The 21,098-nt window shown below is 50.5% G+C and overlaps 1 protein-coding gene across 2 annotated transcripts in view; it reads right to left on the bottom strand.

The window, feature by feature from the left end:
- Positions 1-21,098, bottom strand: part of NLK (nemo like kinase) — a 1,539,426-nt gene that overhangs the window by 801,661 nt on the left and 716,667 nt on the right. The window lies entirely within an intron of this gene.

Genomic DNA, 21,098 nt, shown 5'->3' with positions numbered 1-21,098 from the left:
GCCCTGCCCTTGCTGCGGGGCAGAGGATGCAGGTCATTTGCACGTGTTTTGGGACTGCCCAGGACTGGCTGCGTTCTGGGGTGAGATCCAAAAAACACTGTCAGAAATCTGTGACATTACTATTGATCCTGACCCGTTGGGAGTGCTTTTTGGGGTTTGGGGTGCTGAGGGGGCCAGGGGTGCAGCCAAATTCTTAAATGTGGGTTGTATTATTGCTAAGAAATGTGTACTTCAGAATTGGAAATGCTCTACCCCTCCTACCTCCCGGAAATGGTTGAACTTACTAACTTGGTCACGGAACTGTGAAGAGGAATACCTCTGCACCCTCCCTGTTCGATCCCGGCCCAAAAACATCTGGACTGCTTTTAACAGCTATCTGAATGGGCTGGACGCCCCCTCATCAGCTGACAACTCACTGTGACCTTCACCGTTGTGATCCCTGGCTTTGAACGCCCTGTGTTGTCGTTCCCCCTAATTGAATTTTTTCCTTCACCTGCCAGCTATGTGTCTCATTGTAATTCATTGATTGTGCATCATGTTACTTTTGGTCGTTCCGATGTGTGTCTATGTCTCTTGCCTCTGCCAACAAAAATAAAAGTAAAAAAAAAAACAAAACACCAAGTAGACATATGTGCTCCTTTACTATGTAATGTTTTGAATGCCATCATAATTTCTGAGCTTTATCCCCAATCTTTGAAATCTGCTATTTTCAAGAAAGGTGATATAAAGACTCCAGCATGATTCAGGCCAATATCTCTTCCAGACTCAACATTCAAAATATTTGGGAAAATGGTACTAGGCAAAATTATGTATTGGATCAACAAAGAATGATTTCTTGTCAGAAACGCTGTACCCAGGGATTCTCTGAAACCCAGTTGTAACAGTCACCAGGCATCTGGCTTCCCTCTGACTTTAGGCCCAGATCCCTTCGCACCCAGCTGCATACCTGCACTGCCTCCTGGCAACCCTTGCACTTGGGTCTGTATCTGCAACCCTACAGTCCCCTTTCCTGCACTTATTTGACACTTGTTGTCTGTGCGTAATTCTTGCACTTGCCACCTTCTGGCCGCACTCTCTACCTGTTGTCGTTTTATCATGTGTTCAGCACTTTCTACTCTTTCCCTGCCCCTTGCACTTTCCCCCTGCCCTCTCCCCTGCACTTGTGCGTTCTCAATGTCACTGGGCCTTGTAAGATTGCTGTTTTGTCGTCCCTTGTATCCCTCCCTTGCTCCGTCGCACCTTGTAACACTTGTGCATGAGCACAATATCAATAAAATATATCATATCAATATCTAGTAGATATTTATTAAAAAAAGAGCCATTTTATGCAACCTTTATTTGAAAATGGCATTTGATCCAGCGAATCGGCGAGAAATGGTGCTTCATTTTATTCCAGAAGGAAATGCCAGCTGATTTACTTACTCTGCTAGTTCATATTCATGATAATGTTATCGAAGAAGTGCCATAGATGGAAACGGTAAAACCACCTCTCCGTTTCCAAAAATGTATGGCGTACATCAAGGCTGTATTTTGACGCCCATACTTTTTAAACTTACACTAATGGTCTGACACTTCTACTGCAGACCCTTAATGAGGATGTCCAGACAATTTATGGCAAGGGATGTCCGGTTTAATCTGATGTAGATGGCTTCGTGCTTGTAGCAAGGGCTTAGAAATCTTTGCAAGGACTCATTCATGCCTATAAAGCGGCCATTAATCATTTGCACTTGGAGCTTAATGTTGCAAAGTCTGCTACAATGTGTTTTTCCCAAAATATACGTAAATGTAGAAGACCTTTCACCCAAATAATATTTCTGGACCTCTCGTTAATCACTATGATTATTTGGGCATTCGTTTCACTTCCAATCTGAACCTCAAAGCCATTTGAGCAAAGGAACAAGTTACTTACCTGTAACTGTTGTTCTCCAGCATGGGTCGGGCATGGATTCACATGCTCATGAATATTCCCCGTCGTCAGGCTGGGAATCCTCGGTAAAGAAAAAACCAGTATCAGTTTCGTTTCTGATCTGTCTTTCGTAGTAATAACCAATCACTGGTCTCTGCGTCATACTGACCACAGCCAATGACTGCCCTCTACCTAAGCACCGCCTCTGGCAGCCATCTTCAGATTTGGAAGCACGTGAAGTGGCAGTATGACCAAGTGAAGAGCCGCAGAGGGGTAGGCGGGAGGGTCCGCATGTGAATCCATGCCAGACGCATGCTGGAGAACAACAGTTACAGGTAAGTAACTTGTTCCTTCTCCAGCATGGGGTCTGGCATGGATTCACATGCTCATGAATAAAGAATACATAGCAGTACACACATGCACAACCACGGGAGGTGGCAAAGGCTCAACATTAAGCATTACATCAAACCCAACATTAAGCATCTTACCTCCTCACCAGGCTCACCTCAGGCGAACAGGTTGCGCAGCACTGCTTGGCCGACCCTGGACTCCTCCCTGGAATCCCGATCGACGCAGTAGAATTTCGTGAAGGTGTGCGTCGACCTCCACGTAGCAGCCCTGCATATGTCCAGCAGGGGCACACCAGAAAGGAACGCCGTGGTGGCTGCGATCGCTCTGGTGGAATGGGCTCTCGGACGGCCAGGCAGCGGTCGGTTTGCCAACCGATGACAGTACATGATATAGCCGGAGAGCCATCTGGAAATGGAAGCCTTCGAGAGAGCCTTACCCTGATTGACAGGTCAAAAATTCACAAAGAGTTGTGACGTCTTCCGAAAACACTTTGTGCGGTCCACGTAGAACTTCAGCGCTCTAGCCACATCCAGCGAGTGCAAAGTCCTCTCAGCCGGCGACGAAGGCGACGGGAAGAACACAGGCAACACCAAGGGTTCGTTGAGATGGAAGTCCGACGGTACCTTGGGCATGAAGGAGGGGTGCGTCCTGAGCACTACCCTCGTGTCGTGAAAAGTCAAGTACGGGGCCTTGCAGGAAAGGGCCTGGATCTCTCCCACCCGTCGTGCGGAGGTGATGGCCACAAGAAACGCTGTTTTCCACGACAGAAACTTCAACGGGGCCGAGTGCAGAGGCTCGAATGGAGGTCCCATGAGCTTGGTCAGCACCACGTTGAGCTCCCACGCCGGGGCCGGAGCCTTCACCGGCGGGAACGATCTGAACAGTCCCTTCATTAACTCTTTCACCAGACGATGAGACCACAAGGACGTCCGGCCCGTGGTTCTGGTGTATCGGGAGATCGCAGCAAGATGAATCTTGATGGACGCGTGTGCCAGTCCAGCTTTGGCCAGCGTCAGCAGGTACGGCAGTACCTGGGGAGCTGTAATCCGTAGAGGGTTAATCTTCTGTGCGTGGCACCAGACAGAGAACCTCTTCCATTTGTGTCCGTAGCATTTAAGAGTCGAGGACGCCCTGGCCTTTGCAAGAACCTCTCTGCAGTCGGCCGGTATGTCGTATCCTCCAAACTCTAGCGCTGCAGGAGCCAGGCCTGCAAGTTCAGCGATTTCGGGTCGTGGTGGAGGATGGCGCCTCCTTCCCTGGAGAGTAGATCCGCGTCCACCGGCAGCTTGATTGGCGGGGACGCTGATAAGTCCAGAAGGTCCGGGAACCATATCTGCCTCGGCCACGCAGGTGCGACGAGGATCATCCTGCACCGTGACCTCTTGAGCTGGTTGACGAGCCGGATTAGCAGTGGCAAAGGAGGGAACTCGTAGAGGAACAGGCCCTCCCAGGGGAACGAGAAAGCATCGCCCATGCTCCTTGCCTGGGGAAACCTGCTGGCGAACCTCCGGCACTTGGAGTTCGTCGCCGTCGCGAACAGGTCGATCTGGGGTGTGCCCAACCGTCGGAAGAGGCGATCCACTAGATCCTGCCGTAGTTCCCACTCGTGGCACGAGCGCAGCTCCCTGCTGAGTGAGTCGGCGATGGTGTTTTTTATCCCTGCCAGATGAAACGGCACCAGAAACATCTTTTGGGCGACGGCCCAATGCCACAGGTCCTGCGCCTCCTTGGACAGTGCTGGGGACCTGGTTCCGCCCTGTTTCCTGATGTAAAACATGGTGGTGGTGTTGTCGGTGAAGATCCTCACTACCTTGCCCTTGAGGGACGGAAGGAAGGACCTGAGGGCCCAGAACACTGCACGGAGCTCCAGGACGTTGATATGGAGGGACTTCTCCGTCGGGAGCCAAAGGCCTCTCGCGTGCAGATTTTCGGTGTGCGCTCCCCACCCTTCCAGGGAGGCATCCGTGGTCACTGTCTCCTGGTGGTCTGGGGTCTGGAAGTCCATGCCCGCCGTCAGATGCGCGCGGGTGCCCCACCACCGGACCGCTCGGCGGAAACTCTCGTCGAGTGTGATCCTCTCCTCGAAGCCGCCTGTCGTTTGGATCCAGCGCGCATCCAGGAACTCCTGTAACGGGCGCATCCGGAGCCTGCACATGGGAATGAGGTAGATGCAAGAAGACATCATTCCGAGGAGGGACTTGATGGACCTCACCTTGGCCGCGTCGGAAACCAACATCCGCTGTACCTTGCCCAGGATGGACCTGGTCCTTTCCTCCGACGGGGAGGCCAGAAGGGACACTGTGTCGAGCTTCGCTCCCAGAAACAGTGCGTTTTGCGCGGGTACCAGGTGGGACTTGGCGTAGTTCACGGAGAATCCCAGGTCCGTGAGAAGTTGGACGGTCCTTGCCGTGTGCTCCAGGGCGAGCTCCCTCGTCTTGGCTCGGATGAGCCAGTCGTCTAGGTAGGGGTAGACGTGGATCCCCTCGCGGCGCAGCTGCGCCGCCACCGGTGCAAGGCACTTGGTAAATACCCTGGGTGCCGACCGTAGTCCGAAGGGGAGGGCTTTGAACTGGTAGTGACGCCCTTGGACCACAAACCTGAGGAATTTTCGGTGCCCCTTTAGGATGGGAATATGGAAGTAGGCATCCTCCAAATCCAATGACGACAGGAAGTCTCCTTCCTCCAGCTGACCCAGGACGTGCTGGAGGGTGACCATCCGGAACTTCTGCGCCTTGATGAACTTGTTCAGACGTCGCAGGTCTAGGATGGGGCGCCATCCTCCCGTCTTCTTCTTCACGAGGAAGTATCTCGAGTAAACTCCGGAGCCCCGAAGCCTCTTTGGGACGAGTTCGATGGCGCCCTTCCTGAACATCGCCTTTACCTCCAGGAGAAGCTGAGGGACGTGAAGCTCTTTCCTGGCCACGGGGGGGACGCGCGGGCACCTTCTTTGAAACTCGAGCGCGTGGCCCCGGGCTAAGGCGTCCAGCACCCAACTGTCGGTGGAGATGGACTCCCACACGCTGACGAAGCTCGCCAGCCGGCCTCCCACCGGGGTGTGTCGGTGGGGGCCCGACCCCACGGCCGGTTCAATCCTGTTTCGACGAGGCTTTGCCGCCTTGACCTCCTTGGCGATGACGGCGGGGTCCGCCAGACTTGCCTCGTCCTCTGTAGGCCTCCTGAGACGACGAGCGGGCCGCTTGATGGTAGGTGGAGAAACCGCCGCCGGAACCTTTGGAGGCGCCCTTGCCTCCGCTGCTCCGAAAGGGCGTCCGTCGTTGCTGTAAAACCCCAAGGGCCCGGGCCGTCTCAGTGTCCGCTTTAATGGCCTGAAGGGAATCGTCCACTGTTTTCCCAAACAGGTTGTTCCCAGCGAACGGCATGTCCAGGACTCTGGTCTGTACGTCTTGACGGAAGTCCGTAGCCTTGAGCCATCCACGCCGCCTAAGGCACACGCCGTTGCCCAACTGGCGAAACCCAGTGTCGGCGATGTCCGTCGCAATAGTGATGGCGTGGTCCGACGCCAACCCACCTTCCTGTAGGATCTCCAGGGCATCCACCCTCTTGTCGTCCGGTAGGAAGTCCAGCAGGGGAGCCAGTTTGTACCATAGCTCCCTGTCGTAGCGGGCCACGATAGCCAAGGCGTCGGCCGTTTTAATCGTCGTCGCTGCAGACGAGATGACCCTGCGTCCCATAGCGTCCAATTTCTTTCCCTCGCCGTCCGGTGGGGAAGTCGATGTGGAGGCCGCACCCCCCCCGCTTTCTTCCTGGCCGCCGCGGAGACGACGGAGTCCGGGTTAGGCTGCGCCCGGAGGCACAGGGGGGCCGCGTCCGGGACCCGGTACTTCTTCTCGTATCGGTCTCTTCTAGCTGGCGTCGTGGAAGGGTTCTTGAGGAGGGTGAGGCCCTCATCCCAAATGTCGTCCAGTAGAGGCACCGCGAGGACCGTCTTCCTCTTGGCCTCACGCCGTTGATAAAGGAATCCTTCCTTTTTCTTCTCCACAGGGCAGAGTTGGAAAAGCTCGGATGCCCTGGCGATCATGGAGTGGAACGATCCAATCTCGTCGGGCGGAGAAGCCCTGGTGGGAGGTGACGACGGTAGATCCTCGTCGTATACCTCGTCGTCCGTACCCGTCGCTGCCGTGTCAGTCCCCGTATCATCCCCTCGGGTGGACGGGGAGGAGGGCTGGATGGGTCGCGACGGCTGAAAAGGAGGTGGAGGGTGAATCCTTCTTTTCTTGGGTGGGGGAACACCAGAAGGTCCCGGATCAGGATCCCCCGACGGGAGAGGTTCCTCCGTCGGCAACGGTAGTCTCGTCCTTATCTCTGAGCATAAGGACTGTATAGCCAACAAAATGGCCGCCGAGTTGTCTTGCGGCGCTGGCAGAGGGGAATCCGACGGGCGATCAGGGGCCCCGTCGGCACCCTCGACGATGTCGTCGTCACCTGCGTCGGGATCCATCCCGACGGGCCGGTCTTCATCCACGCCAAGGCCGTGGCTTAAGACCTCGATCAGCTCTTCCTCCGAGGTTGAAGCCGAATCTACGACGACGCCCTGCCCCCCCTTTTTCTTCCCCGCCGGGGATTTCACGGGGGTCCTATCGATGGGCACAAAAGAGGACTCCCTCCGAGGTGGCAGGGAGACTCTGAGCCCCGAGGTCGCCACCACTGGTGTAGCCTCCACAGGCTGAGCCAGGGCCGCCGCGACAGTATCGATAGAGGGCTTGGCCGGATGGATTAAGGGCTTCACCACCTTAGGTGCGCTCACCGCCTTATCCTTGAGGGGGGGGACACTGCCTCGCTCCCCCTCCGATGGGGCCTTCGAGCTCGACCGGGGCCTCTCCAGGAGCTTCGCCGGGTGCTCGCCCTTCCTCTTACCCGACCCAGAGCGTTGGCTCGTGGCTGAAGGTGCTGGGGAGAGTGCGCCCTGCCTGGCGCCCGTAGAGCCCGACCGTTCAGCGCTCCCGGTGCCAGCGGACTCGCGGTGCTTGGCCTTGTGTTGGACCCCCGTCGCCGGGGCGTCCTCAAAGGTCTTAGAAGACCGCTCGGATTTCTTCCTCTTCTTCTCGCCTGACGGGCTCTTCCCTTCCAGCCAGTTGGCGAGGCGTTGGTGGCGGTCCTTCATGGTCCGCTCCGACATATTGCCGCAAAACGCACAGTCCTTCTCCACGTGCGTCTTGTCCTCATGTAAGCAGTAGAGACAAAAGGAGTGTTTGTCCTCCTTAAAGACGTTCTGCAGCTGGCATCCAGGGCAGACCCTGAACAGCTTTCCGGGCGTCGAGCTTCCCTTCTCCTGGGCCATGTCCGGGCCTGAGAAGCTTCTGGAGTCCTCCAAAACGTAGCTCGACAAAATCTTCACCCTTGAGGGGCGCAGACGAATCCCACACGGGTCCCCGTTGATCGGATGGAGAGTCGGTGGAGCTTGAGGCTCTTTTGACCGGAAAAAACGAAGTTTTTGAGAAAAAACGTGAAAAAATAGCACTAACGCTCGAGAGCAATAGCACGAGGATCCCAACACATGAATGTTCGGTAAAAATCTGAAGATGGCTGCCAGAGGCGGTGCTTAGGTAGAGGGCAGTCATTGGCTGTGGTCAGTATGACGCAGAGACCAGTGATTGGTTATTACTACGAAAGACAGATCAGAAACGAAACTGATACTGGTTTTTTCTTTACCGAGGATTCCCAGCCTGACGACGGGGAATATTCATGAGCATGTGAATCCATGCCAGACCCCATGCTGGAGAATAGGCGTCTAATTTGAGGTATTTAAAACTCAACTAGCAGAGCTAATGTTAAGATTGTACAAAGCTAAAGGCAAATCCACGCCACTGTATGGCAGTGGGATTTTCGGGTACAGAAACCCAAAGAAATAAGACACCATTGAAAACACTTTATGTAAATGAATTCTAGCACTTTCATAATCAGCTGCAATTATGCTGTCCATAGAGAGCCTAATCTATCTTGGATTGATACCCTCTGTAGCGCCCAGAGTGTCTACTTGTAACAAATATAAAGCAGTTTTGAACAAAGAAATTACTGCACAAATGTTAAATAGCGAAAGGGCCTTTGAGAGTCAGTGGGTAAATAAGGTAGAGAGGGAACTGATTAGGGTCGCAATCTCCACAACTAATAATATTAACGAGTGTGGGAAAATCATTATTCGGAAATGAAAAGCCCTGCTTTTAAATCAGTATGCAGATGACAGATTCACTGAGAATTCAGTAAAACAATTAACAGATCTATCGAGATACTTTCTTTTGCACACTCTATGGATTTGTATTTAAAATTGTCACTTATTTCACATCATTGTTTTTTAATTACTAGAGCACATTTTAACCATATATTTAAAATTGTCACCTATTTTACATCATTGTTTTTTAATTACTAGAGCACATTTTAACCATTTAAAATTAAATGCAATATTTGGAGTGTGGAAGTACTCTTGACCGGAAAAAAGGTTTTGTTTACTCTGCCTTTTTATGCCCGAGACACTTTTCCATTTGTTTTTGTTTTGTCCTAAAAATTCTTCCATTAGAAGACCGTATTTATTACATATCTGCAAAAATGTAGGGTTTCGACAATGCCACTCAGCCTTCATTTATATTATGAGGCAAATACAAAGCTTGTCGCTTGAATGCTAAATAGCTTTTTACAAGATGCAGTAAAACTCAGGGAAAGAAATTGTAATGATCAATTTAGAGTTCAGATTTAGCCTGTAAATGGTTTCTGTGTTCTTCTTAATAAGCATCCTTTTGCTCTTTGAGAATCTTTTAATAATTACGTCTCATCTTTTATTGACATGAAATTATATATTGTATTAGTCTGTTTTAGGATGGTATGATTTGTTATAGTGTTTTCATTTCATTTCTTCATTTGTGCATGACATGTTGGCGTTGTACATTATAAACTATTTGTATAAACGTTTATGGGAATCCATTTACCGAAATAAAGTAATACTGAACTGAGATGTCACAATTCCCAATGACGAACAAGTAAATGCCCTTTGTGACATTCTTTCTAAAATCATGAGTTCTATGGTGAGCCTGGTCCGCTTTGCGTCCTTTGCCAGCTCTAGAATCTTTGTCAATGGCCTTGACAGATCCAGTAGTTTGCCACTTGGCATGCTCGACTTCCAGGACCTGTGCATGCCTTTTTTGAGAATCTCTGGAGAAGAACATGAGGAGCTTGAAGTCCAACTCTTTAGCATCCATAATTACAAGTCTAGAGAGGATAGCTTAGGGGCAACATGCTCGCCTTGGAACCAAGATGATGCGGATCAACACAGGTTCGATCCCCAGGTCCGTGCTCAAAAATCTCTAAGCGCATTAAAAATAGCCAATTACAATCATATGTGCCAGCGATGGCTTTGGGCAATCAGCCATCAGCATACGTTTAACCACCTTATCTAGGGGTATTCACCAATTCTTGTGCATGTGCCCCGCTGCTCTTAATGTGGGCTATTGGCTTGTAGGTGCGCTATAGTGTCAGGGTCTGCTAGGCCCTGAGGACCCTTGAGTGTGGAAACAAGGCACAATCACCATACACCAAGTGATATGACAGACATGAGGATTGATTTCCAAGTACTAGGGTTTATTGCAAAGCAAATCTTCTCAGTCTGCTGACTGAGTCTAACGTCTCACAACGTGTGTCACCCAGACTTTGTGAGACGCAAGAGAGCGAACATTCTACAACAGCATCATATATACAAAAAGATAATCATACAATCTCTTTGTGACACATCAAAACCGCCCATAATGTATCTTCTTGAGCTAGGGTTCGGTGACTGACAATTATGGCAAATATGACACGTTTCTTACCCAATCTATATTACTCGTTTTAGCAACAGTTGCAATTTGCAGTAGGCAGACATATTTCTTTGTTATGAAGAACACAAGGCACTTGTTCAGCGAAGATACTGTGTTCGTAGGAGAGACACATTGTATTAGTCTGTTTTAGGATGGTATGATTTGTTAGTGTTTTCATTTCATTTCTTCATTTGTGCATGACATGTTGGCGTTGTACATTATAAACTATTTGTATAAACATTTATGGGAATCCATTTACCGAAATAAAGTAATACTGAACTGAGATGTCACAATTCCCAATGACGAACAAGTAAATGCCCTTTGTGACATTCTTTCTAAAATCATGAGTTCTATGGTGAGCCTGGTCCGCTTTGCGTCCTCTGCCAGCTCTAGAATCTTTGTCAATGGCCTTGACAGATCCAGTAGTTTGCCACTTGGCATGTGTAACGCTCACCTGATTCCCGTAGAGGCGCCGGTCTTGACTGTGCGTATACCGTATCTTCAAAGGTGATGTGCAACACACGGCTGGCTCTTTGGGCTGGACCTCTGTGCACTGTATGTCTGACTTGAAGGGTAAGATGTCTGCAGATAGAAAATATGGGATTAAGGAACTGGTTTATTGAATGTCTCTCTCTTCTTCTCTTTCTCTTCTCCAGTAGAACCCCAAAGGTTAACGCTCTCACCTTAGGTAAGTGAACGCCGTGCTCTCCATCTGCCTCGGGGCAGGGTGCTGTAACCAGTTTCTTCACTGGATAAGGGGAGCAGGCCTCTTGACTTCAGAGGACTGCTGTCCGTCGTTTACTGAACGAACGGTAAGTTTCGAGTAATTCTAATGTCTTTAAAGTCTTTAGTAATGATGTTTCTTGTTTTGCAGGGTTCCGGCGATGGCGGATGACGGGCTGAAGTGAGTTGAAGATGGAGCCCGTGTGATGAATAGAAGCGCCTGGAAGCCCGTAAGTAAGCGCTTGTTGCCTGCTTCACGATGCGCTCTAACTGTCTTTTTATTTTGCAGGTACAAGTTCGGAGCGGATGCAGGGTGGCGGAATACCCACTGGGTTAGATGTGGAAAGGAGTAATGGCACGTGAGTATTAAAGTTCCCCAATGTCTTTAAACGCACCTTGTTTTGTCTTTCAGATGCGGGATGCAGCGCTGAAGGCCTCCGGAGCGTGCGAAGAGTTGGTAAGCTTTTGTCTTTCAGATGCCGGAATGCAGTGTGAAGACCTCCGGAGCGCACGAAGAGTAGGTAAGCCTTTGTCTTTCAGATGCCGGAATGCACCGCGAGGCGTTGGTGACAGCCGATGGACCAGGTAAGTGAAGAGCTGTCACTGAAGACCGTAATGCTAACCTGTTCTTTCTTGTCTTTATAGGTGTTGCTGAAGACTGGATTCAGGATGGTAAGCCTTTTTCCTTAGGCCCAGGATCAGATGCAGAAGACACGATGAGCGTTCTGCTGCAGAGGATGCAGAATAACGCAAAGCAAGATTCATCCATCGGGTGTGGTTTAAATAGCCTCCTGTAGTGCTTAGGTGTCTCCTTCCACAGCCACGCCTAGGTAAGAAAAGAGTTCCTGCTTTCCAGAAGAGTTCCAGTGTTCTGAATCTAGGGAGTGGCTCCTGCCCCACCCAACAGGAAAAGTAGTTCCAAACAGAAGAGGATCAGAGGCTCAACTGGCAGGCAAGTAAGCAGCATGGTCTGCTGCAGGTAAGTCCACCCAAGCATTATGAGCCCGGCGCTTCCAGTGCTGGGACTGGGCATATTTATGAGCCTGGTGCCACTGGCGCCAGGACTGGGTCCAAAAGGTCCCAATTGGGACTGGTTGGCACTCGGAACCTGGGTTATGGATCTGCTTCCAAGGGAGTTGGGAAAACCCTGACCTTTTGGAAGCAGAGATCATGACAGTACCCCCCCTCAAGGCCCCTCCCAAACCGGGCTCCTCCGGGGGTTTTGGCTTGTCAGGAAATGTTCGGTGAAATCTTTTGATTAGGCGAGGAGCGTGGACATATTCAGCAGGTTCCCAGGAACTCTCTTGGGGGCCGTAGCCTTTCCAGTCAATTAGGTAAAATAGTTCAGATTTGGAGATCTTGGAGTCCAGAATGCTTTTGACTTCAAACTCGAGTTCTCCATCAACTAGGATAGGTTTTGGAGATTTAGTTAGTCGGGTTTGAGGTTGCACGGGTTTTAATAGAGAGACGTTGAAGACCGGATGTATCTTCATGTGCGGGGGCAAGTCCAACTTGACCGCTACTGGGTTTACTATGGTAGTGATGGAATAGGGACCAAGGTATCTTGGGTTGAATGTGCATGGCCCTTTTAGAGGTAGATATTTGGTGGATAACCAGACTTGATCCCCTACTTGATATTGAGGGGCTTCCTTCCGATGTTGATCTGCTCCTTTCTTGTATTGTTCCTTAGCCCTTTGAAGGTGAGACACAGCTTCCTTAAAGGCTTGGGTGATTGTAGAATGCAGGTAGTCTACTGCTGGTGTTTCAAGATCTTGGAGGGGATCCAACTCCGAGGTTCGAGGGTGACTGCCGTACAAAAGAAAAAACAGGGTTTTCCCAGTTCCCGAATGGACAGAGTTATTGTAGGCATATTCGGCTATCCAAAGGATGTCTTTCCAAGTTTTTTCAGTTTGTTGCAGCATGCAGCGTAAATACTGTTCCAGAGTTTGATTGGTCCTCTCGGTTTGTCCGTCGGTCTGAGGGTGGTGACTGGTCGATAGTCTCACATCAATTTGAGCCGACCGACAGCAACTTCGCCAAAAATGAGAAATAAATTGACTACCTCGATCCGAAATTAGAACCGAAGGAAAACCGTGCAGTCGGACGATGTTTTCGAGAAATTCTCGTGCCAGAGTTGCTGCTGTTGGCAAGCCTTTGAGCGGAATGAAATGCGCCATCTTGGAGAATAAGTCCACGATTACTAGAATCGTATTGTATCCGGAGCATGGAGGTAGATCGGTGATGAAGTCCATAGAAAGCGTATGCCAAGGGCGAGGTGGGATGTCAATAGGGCGTAAGAGGCCTGCTGGTCTTTCCTTTTGACTCTTGTTTTGGGCGCATACTCCACAGGACATTATAAAGTCTCTGATATCTTTTTTCCAAGACGGCCACCAGAAGTAGCGCTTGATCTTTTCTCAGGTCTTGGCCATACCGGGATGTCCTTCCATTAAAGAATCGTGATAACAAGCGATTACTTTTTTCTGTAAATCTGTGCTGGGTAGGTATAATCGTTCTTGGAAATACAATAAGTTGTCCTTTACTGCAAAGTCCTTTCCCTGCAGATGCCAATTCTGTATGTCTGCTGGAGTTACAAGTTGCCTGGCTTTATCCTTAACTTCCTCTATGGATTCTGTGGCGATTACACCCAGAATTCTTTGTTCAGGAATGATTGGTACAGGTTTAGGGTTGATCAAGTGTTCTTCCACTCCCATCCGAGAAAGGGCATCAGCTTTACCGTTCTTTGTACCAGGTCGATAGGTAATTATGAAGTCAAACTCGGCAAAGAATAATGCCCAACGGAGTTGTCTAGAGGATTGGGCTTTTGCGGTTTTCAAATATTGCAGGTTTCGGTGATCCGTAATCACAGTAACGGTGTGTCGGGCCCCCAGCAGATAATGCCGCCAAGCCTTAAAGGCAGACTTGATAGCCAGAAGTTCCTTGTCAGTAATCGTGTAATTGATTTCAGGAGGCGAGAATTTGCGGGACCAAAATGCCACGGGATGCAACTGATTGGTTACCGGGTCCTTTTGTGATAGAACTGCCCCCATGGCAAGGCTTGAAGCATCAGTTTCCACGATGTAGGGGAGTTCGGGGCGAGGGTGTTTTAAGATTGGTGCAGAGATAAATTTAGTCTTCAAATCCTGGAAAGCTTGTTCCGCCTTGGTAGACCATTCAAAACGTTTGTTTTTCTTTAACAAGGCAGTGATGGGCTGGACTTTTCGAGAGAATTCGGGGATAAACCTGCGGTAAAAGTTAGCGAAGCCTAACATGCTTTGCACACCTTTTACGGAGGATGGTGATGGCCATTTTAGAACTGCATCGACCTTCTTTGAATCCATACGCACTCCGCCAGGTGATAATATGAATCCCAAGAATTCAACTTCAGTCACGTTGAAAACACATTTTTCCAACTTAGCGAAAAGTTTGTGTTGACGCAATCTTTCGAGGACCATTTTCACGTGTTTCCGATGTTCAGATTCCGATGAAGAATAAACGAGGATGTCGTCAATGTAAACAACAACACACACATGTATGAGCTCTCTGAGGACATCGTTCATAAAATATTGAAAGGCGGCCGGGGCATTGCAAAGTCCGAAGGGCATGACCTGATATTCAAATAGCCCATACTTGGTGCGGAAGGCCGTCTTCCATTCATCGCCGTCTTTTACTCGTACCAAGTGGTAAGCTCCTCTAAGATCCAGCTTTGTATATATGCATGCTTTTCTGACTTGGTCCAGGAGTTCAGGGATCAAAGGTAACGGATATCTATTCTTAACGGTGATCTGGTTCAGGGAGCGATAATCTATACAAGTTCTAAGGTCTCCTTCCTTTTTTGGAACGAAGAACAAAGCTGAAGAAGCAGGGGACTTGGAAGGACGAATAAACCCATTTGCCAGGTATTGATCCAGGTATTGTCGAAGGTGAAGGTTCTCAGGCTCGGTGAGGGCATAAATTCTACTACAAGGAGGAGTAGATCCAGGTATCAGGTCTATCTGGCAGTCATAAGACCTATGAAGTTCCAAAATGGCTGGCGGCAGCAGAAGACTGAACGGGACCCTGCCCGTTCTCACTAGCCCGCACTCCCGGCCGCTGTGCAACGGGTGAAAACCGAAACATATAAGTGAAACCTTAGCTCCCAGCCAGGGTAAGAAGAACATGCAGCGACGTGCCGGATGGTGCCCCGGGAGTGCTGACCCCCCAATGTGCTGTGGTACGACCCACGGCCCCCCGATGCCCTCGGGAGGCAGGCGACGAGTGGCGGTCACACGGCGCTGAAGGAGTGCTGCGCCCTCCGTTGTGTGCGACCCCTGAGCTCTGATACCGGGAGCCTTATTCAACTGAAGGAGGGCTGAGGAAGCGACCAGGGTCTGCTGCGGCCGACGGACGCGGAGCTGGGAGCAACGAGAAGGCCTGCTCCTGCCCAGGAGTTCGACAGGAAGAAGCTATGGCCCGAGAGCACCACTGAGAATCATCCACACATGCGGCGGAGGGAGGCGAACGGAGCCGCCGACAGCAGCAAGTAAGTCCACCTCCGGGGGAAACTTCGACCGCACCCGAAGATCACGACAACCCCCCCCAGCGGGACGCTGCGCAAACAATAAGGAGAAATTGGGGAGGATCGGGATCTTTTCCTAGGGGAGACGCGGGGATGCAGTGGACCCAGGCCCGCGGCTGCACCGGGTGGGGGAGCAGAAGAGCAAGGTGCGGCACATAAGGACAGCTACCAGGCGGATAAAACGTCCTAAAACGTCCTGAAACAAGTAAATAGTGTGCCCTGACCCGCCTAAAAACGCTGGAATCCAGAGTCGATGAGAGAGAGGGAAGATCTCGCTGCATCAACGTGCACATTCTTGGACTGCCAGAAGGAGTGGAGGGGGCACAGCATGGAGCTATTTTTAGAACAGTTGCCTGCAGATATCTATGCACCCCATTCCTTCTCTAAATTCTTTTCGGTTGAAAGTGCCCATAGGATGCCCAAGGGTAGACCAAGCCCAAGTGCGCCACCCCATACAGTGATCGATAAACTGCTCAATTACTGAGACAGGGACGCCCTCCTCCAGATGTCGCGCTCAAAAGAGACAATTACCCATAACGGATCTCAAATCACTTTTTTTCCTGACTACACCCAAGAGGTTCAACGGGTGCGCCAATCCTTCGAACCACTTAAAAGACAGCTGGCCCTCATGAATGTAAAATACGGGCTGCTCTTCCCAGCACAGCTTAAAGTCTACCATAAGGGAACCACAATACACTTCACTGATCCGCAAGAGGCCTGGAGATGGGCGGAAGCTCACATCGAAGGTGACTGAAATGCGAGACCAACGAGACAAAGAGGGAGACCCAGGCCTAGGCGAGACTACATCTCCCCGTGAGAGATCCTGAAGGGCTGGAACCGGAGGCCCCGGAGCAGGAAGTGAACCCAAATGAACGATGAGCATGCGGCAGTCCTATACCAAAGGAGCATCATGAATCACTGCGGCGCAACAACACACTATCCCTTGAATTCGGCTCTTTGCTGTATGGCTTGACCCAACACGAAGAACTCGATTAAACGGTGCAGGAAATGGAGCAGACTGTTTCTTTTCTTCATCTGTTCCTAACATTAGTTAAAGTGTGAGCTGACCCCCTAAGGTTTTGAGGATCAGCGGTGTTCGGGCGACAGGTACTTCAAGTTGGGGTGGAGTATAGGGTGGGGGAAGGAAGGGAATGTTTATATGATATCTTGTTAGTTAGTTAGACTACAGCATGTTCAAACAAATACCCAATCACAACCCTGTGCAGAATATGCCTCACATCACCATTTACCGGGTCCTTACTCCCGCAAGACATGCCTGCGAGAGGCAACTCTCCCGGCTACGAGATCCTTCAAGCCCTCCAACACGTGTTTTAGATGGCACCAGCACAACCTCAGTCGTCACCGACTGATCGTCCCAGGTCCCTGAAGCTGCTCACCTGGAATATGAAAGGGATGGGCTCTGGGATCAAGAGACGCCTGATTAGACAACTGTTGAATAGACACTCTCCCGATGTGGCCCTGCTCTCCGAGACACACCTAGCGGGAACACACTGCACCCTCTTCTAAAGAACCAATTAACGGGCCGCATTTCATGCGGGGTACACAATGGGATCCAGGGGCACCCTTATCCTTATACACAAACAAATCCCACTCTCCCTGCAAGTCCTAGATCAGGACCACCGGGGTTTACATCGTGATGTCACACGCTGGTGACGCACCGCGTACGTCGTTGGGCCACCGCTCACGGGTATATAAGGACCCTTTTTACCACAAACTGTGAGCAAGTGCAGGAGAAGGATGCTTTCCCCTCTCTACTGCTTCAAACCTTATAAACTTTTGATCTGTAAGTACTCTTCATCTGTGATACTAGGCCTACTTTTTCTTATTGAATATTTAGTTGAGATATTCACGGAGTAAATCCACTTTGCTTGGATTTTCCCTAGGCACAACTGGGATGTAACCATTTCAACTTGAAATTATGGAATTTTCTATAAGAAATGTTCGGGAAGATAAAGTGAAACTTCCCCAATAGACCCCAATAGACCATCTTCTGTTATATACCAGATTGTAGGTGGTAAATTATCACCCTATATTAGAACTAAGCCTTTATTCGTTATTTTAGTTACTTTCTCTTGACTACTTTTTCCTCCTTTTTGTTCCGCTATTTATTTCAACAGCTTCTTTTTGACAAGGGCTACACCACATGTTCAACTGGTTTGTATAGGCAACTTGCAACCTGTCTCTTGGTGACGAACAGCCAGCCACTCATGATTAATGGGACCTAGTTCCATAGGTAATTTATCCTTATACAAAAATGTCACCATGTTAAGCATCGATGAACATATATAAATATCAAAATGTACAGCATTATATGATTTGTTGATTAGTGTCCACCTAAAAGGTGACAGAGTTGTTTAGAAGAACAAGTTACTCTCTTACCTGGTAACGTTCTTTCGATGGGATGGTCCGACGACGTATTCCATATCTTTGACAGTAATCACCACAGCTGTGCTGCTTCGGAAAATTTTCGGCATCTGCGTCCTACGTCGATGCGTCGATGCGCCGACCCCGAGGACCTCCTCCGACGGCCGACGTCACCCGATGTGATAAGTAGGACGCACAACGCCCGTAGCCTCAGTTGCAGTTTTTTCCCCCAGAACGTGTGCCACCAGTCTTCTGCCAGTCAGACGCACAAGGCCTTGCGGAAACGTAAGCTGCAATCGCATAAGAAATTCTGCAGCGGGGAAGGTAGGGAGGGAGCGATATGGAATACGTTGTCGGACCATCCCATCGAAAGAACGTTACCAGGTAAGAGAGTAACTTGTTCTTCGAGGGGATTGGGTCCTCCGACGTATTCCATATCTTTGACAGACTCCCAAAGCAGTACCAAAGCAAGGAGGTGGGGAAAGAATTTAGAACACAAATTTAGCATGCCCAATCAAATTGCGGAATAAAGGACTGCCTTGCCAAAGGCCAGATCCTGACCTCGGATGGAATCGAGGGAGTAGTGACGTACAAAAGTATGTACAGAAGCCCAGGTGGCTGCATCACAGATGTTACGAATAGGAACACCCCTCTGTAGGGCAGTAGATGCAGCCATACCCCTGGTAGAATGGGCCCGCAAGCCAGCCGGTGGGTCGTTACCCGCCAAGCGCTAACACTTGGAGATAGCCAAAACAATCCAACGACACAAAGTCTGTTTCGTCACAGCTTGTCACAAGCGCTTTCCAGCGTAACCAATGAAGAGTTGATCGTCCACTCTGACCCGGGACATGCGTGAAATATAAAAGCTCAACGCTCTCCTAGGATCAAGCCTATGGAACCTCTCCTCTTCCTTACCAGGATGCGGAGGAGGATAGAATGCCGGAAGAACAACCTTCTGGCCCAAATGTAATTTCGAAACCACCTCCGGAAGAAAGGAAGGACGAACTCGAAGGACAACACAGTGAAGGGTGGCTTAACTGAAAGTGCCTGTAACTCACTCACTCTGCGAGCGGAATTAACCGCAACCAAAAACACAGTTTTAAGAGTTAACAGTCTCAAAGGGCAAGAATGCAAAGGCTCAAACGGAGCACCCATAAGAAACTTAAGAACAAGGTTGAAATCCCAACCGGGCACCAGAAAAGGTGACGGAGGGAACACATTAGTGAGCCCTTTCAAAAACTGAGAAATGAAAGGAATCTTAAAATAGGAACATTCTTCAGACGAGCGCTTAAATATGGACAGCGCCGCCAGGTAACCTTTAATGGTACCCACTTGCAGGCCCCTGTGGGCCAAAGAAAGCAAAAAAGACAGAACCATGGGAATGTCACATTCAAAAGGATCCACATTCTTAACTCTGCACCGGTCGCAGAATTTTCGCCAACGGCACCAGTATAGAGACTTTGTTGCCGGCCGTTTGGCCGAGAGCAACACCTCCAACACGTCTTCAGGGAGGTCCCAATCCTTATACCTCAACCTTTCAGAAGCCAAGCGTGAAGGTTGAGGGATCTGACCTCTGGATGGAGAACCTGACCACCCTCCCATGAGAGCAGATCGTCTCGGTAGGGAAGACTACGTGGAGGGCAGATGGACAAGTCGAGAAGGTCCGGGTACCACGTCCTCCGGGCCCACGCCGGAGCAATGAGGATCATCCGGGAACCGAACCTCCGCAGTACTTGCGGGATGACGGGGACTGGAGGAAACGCGTACAGCAGTGGGAATGACCACTCCACCACAAACGCGTCTCCTAAGGCTCCTTTTGGAGGAAATTCCCACGAGCAGAACCTTTCGCACTTCCGATTGACACTGGAGGCGAAGAGATCCACTTGAGAGGTCCCCCAAAGGGCGAATATCTCCAAGAGAATCTCCTGAGCCAGCTCCCACTCGTAAGAGATCGTGCTCTGCCTGCTCAGAGCGTCCGCCGTCTCGTTGTCGTCTCTGGCCAGATGAACAGCTGAGATCGAAACTTCCTGCTGGATGGCCCAGAACTCGAGCTGCATCGCCTCCCTGCACAGAGGAGTGACCCTGCCCCCCCCTTTTTGTTGAGGTAGTGCATGGCCACCGTGCTGTCTGTCAGGATCAGGACACTCTTTCCTTGCACAGTGGGCAGAAAAGCCTTCAGGGCTAGCCTGACGGCCCTCAGCTCCAACAGATTGATATGGAGTCTGGACTCTGACAGAGACCAACGACCCCTGACTGTCAACTCGTTGGCATGAGCTCCCCATCCCGTGAGGGTTGCGTCCGTCACGATCGTCACCTCCGGCCAGGGAAGCCAAAACAGAGCCCCCTTCATCCGATTGCCTTCGACAGCCCACCACAGAAGGTCCTGAGCAACCGAGGGCGGCACCTGAACAGGGTCTGACATCCTGCCGGAAGATTGCGACCACTGCATCTTGAGTGCCCGCTGCAAAGATCTCATATGCAGACGAGCCTCTGGCACCAGAAGAATGCAGGATGCCATGAGGCCGAGCAACCTCAAGAACCTGAACGCCGGGAGCGTCTGGGCAAGTTGAAACTTGTGCACCATATGCTGAATGTGAAGAGCCCTCACCTGGGGAGGAAAAAACAGCCCAGGGATGTGTCGAGCACTGCTCCGATGTACTGGAGCCGCTGTGTTGGCGTCAAATGGGACTTCTTTAAATTGAGGGAGAAGCCCAGCTTGTGAAGGGAGTGGTAGGTAACGGACAGATGATCCAGGACTTTCTCGGCAGAGCTCCCCCTGATCAACCAATCGTCCAGGTAGCGGTAGACGTGAATCCCCCCTTTCCTGAGATGCGCTGCCACCACCACCATGAGCTTGGTGAAAACCCTCGGGGCGGAGGTCAATCCGAACGGCAGGACCCGAAACTGAAAGTGCAAGTCACCAACCGCGAACCTCAGGTACTTCTTGTGCTTGGGATGGATCGGCACATGGAAGTAAGCGTTCTTGAGGGCGAGAGACACCAACCAGTCCTGAAGTTGAAGGGCCTGGAGGACTTGAGAGAGAGTAACCATCTTGAACTTGACCTTCCGGAGGAGTTTGTTCAAACCGCGCAAGTCCATGATGGGTCTCAATCCCCCGTCTTTCTTCGAAATCAAAAACTAAGGGGAATACCATCCCTTGTTCCTCTCCGCTACAGGCACCAGTTCTATGGCGCCTTTCTCCAGCAGGGATTGAATTTCCTGCGCAAGGAGCGGATCCGGACTCTTCAAAGAGAGGTTCCCAGGTGGATTGTCGTGAGACCTCTGCCGAAAGAGAAGACAGTAGCCGTGGGTTATGATCTCCAGAATCCACACATCTGAAGTAATGGCACGCCACTCTACAAGATGCTGCGCCAGC

Source organism: Ambystoma mexicanum, chromosome 9 (assembly GCF_040938575.1).
Source record: "Ambystoma mexicanum isolate Mex_15411 chromosome 9, UKY_AmexF1_1, whole genome shotgun sequence".
NCBI lineage: Eukaryota > Metazoa > Chordata > Amphibia > Caudata > Ambystomatidae > Ambystoma > Ambystoma mexicanum.
Note: the sequence above shows the minus strand (reverse complement) of the source record. Positions and strands in the feature narration are given on the sequence as shown.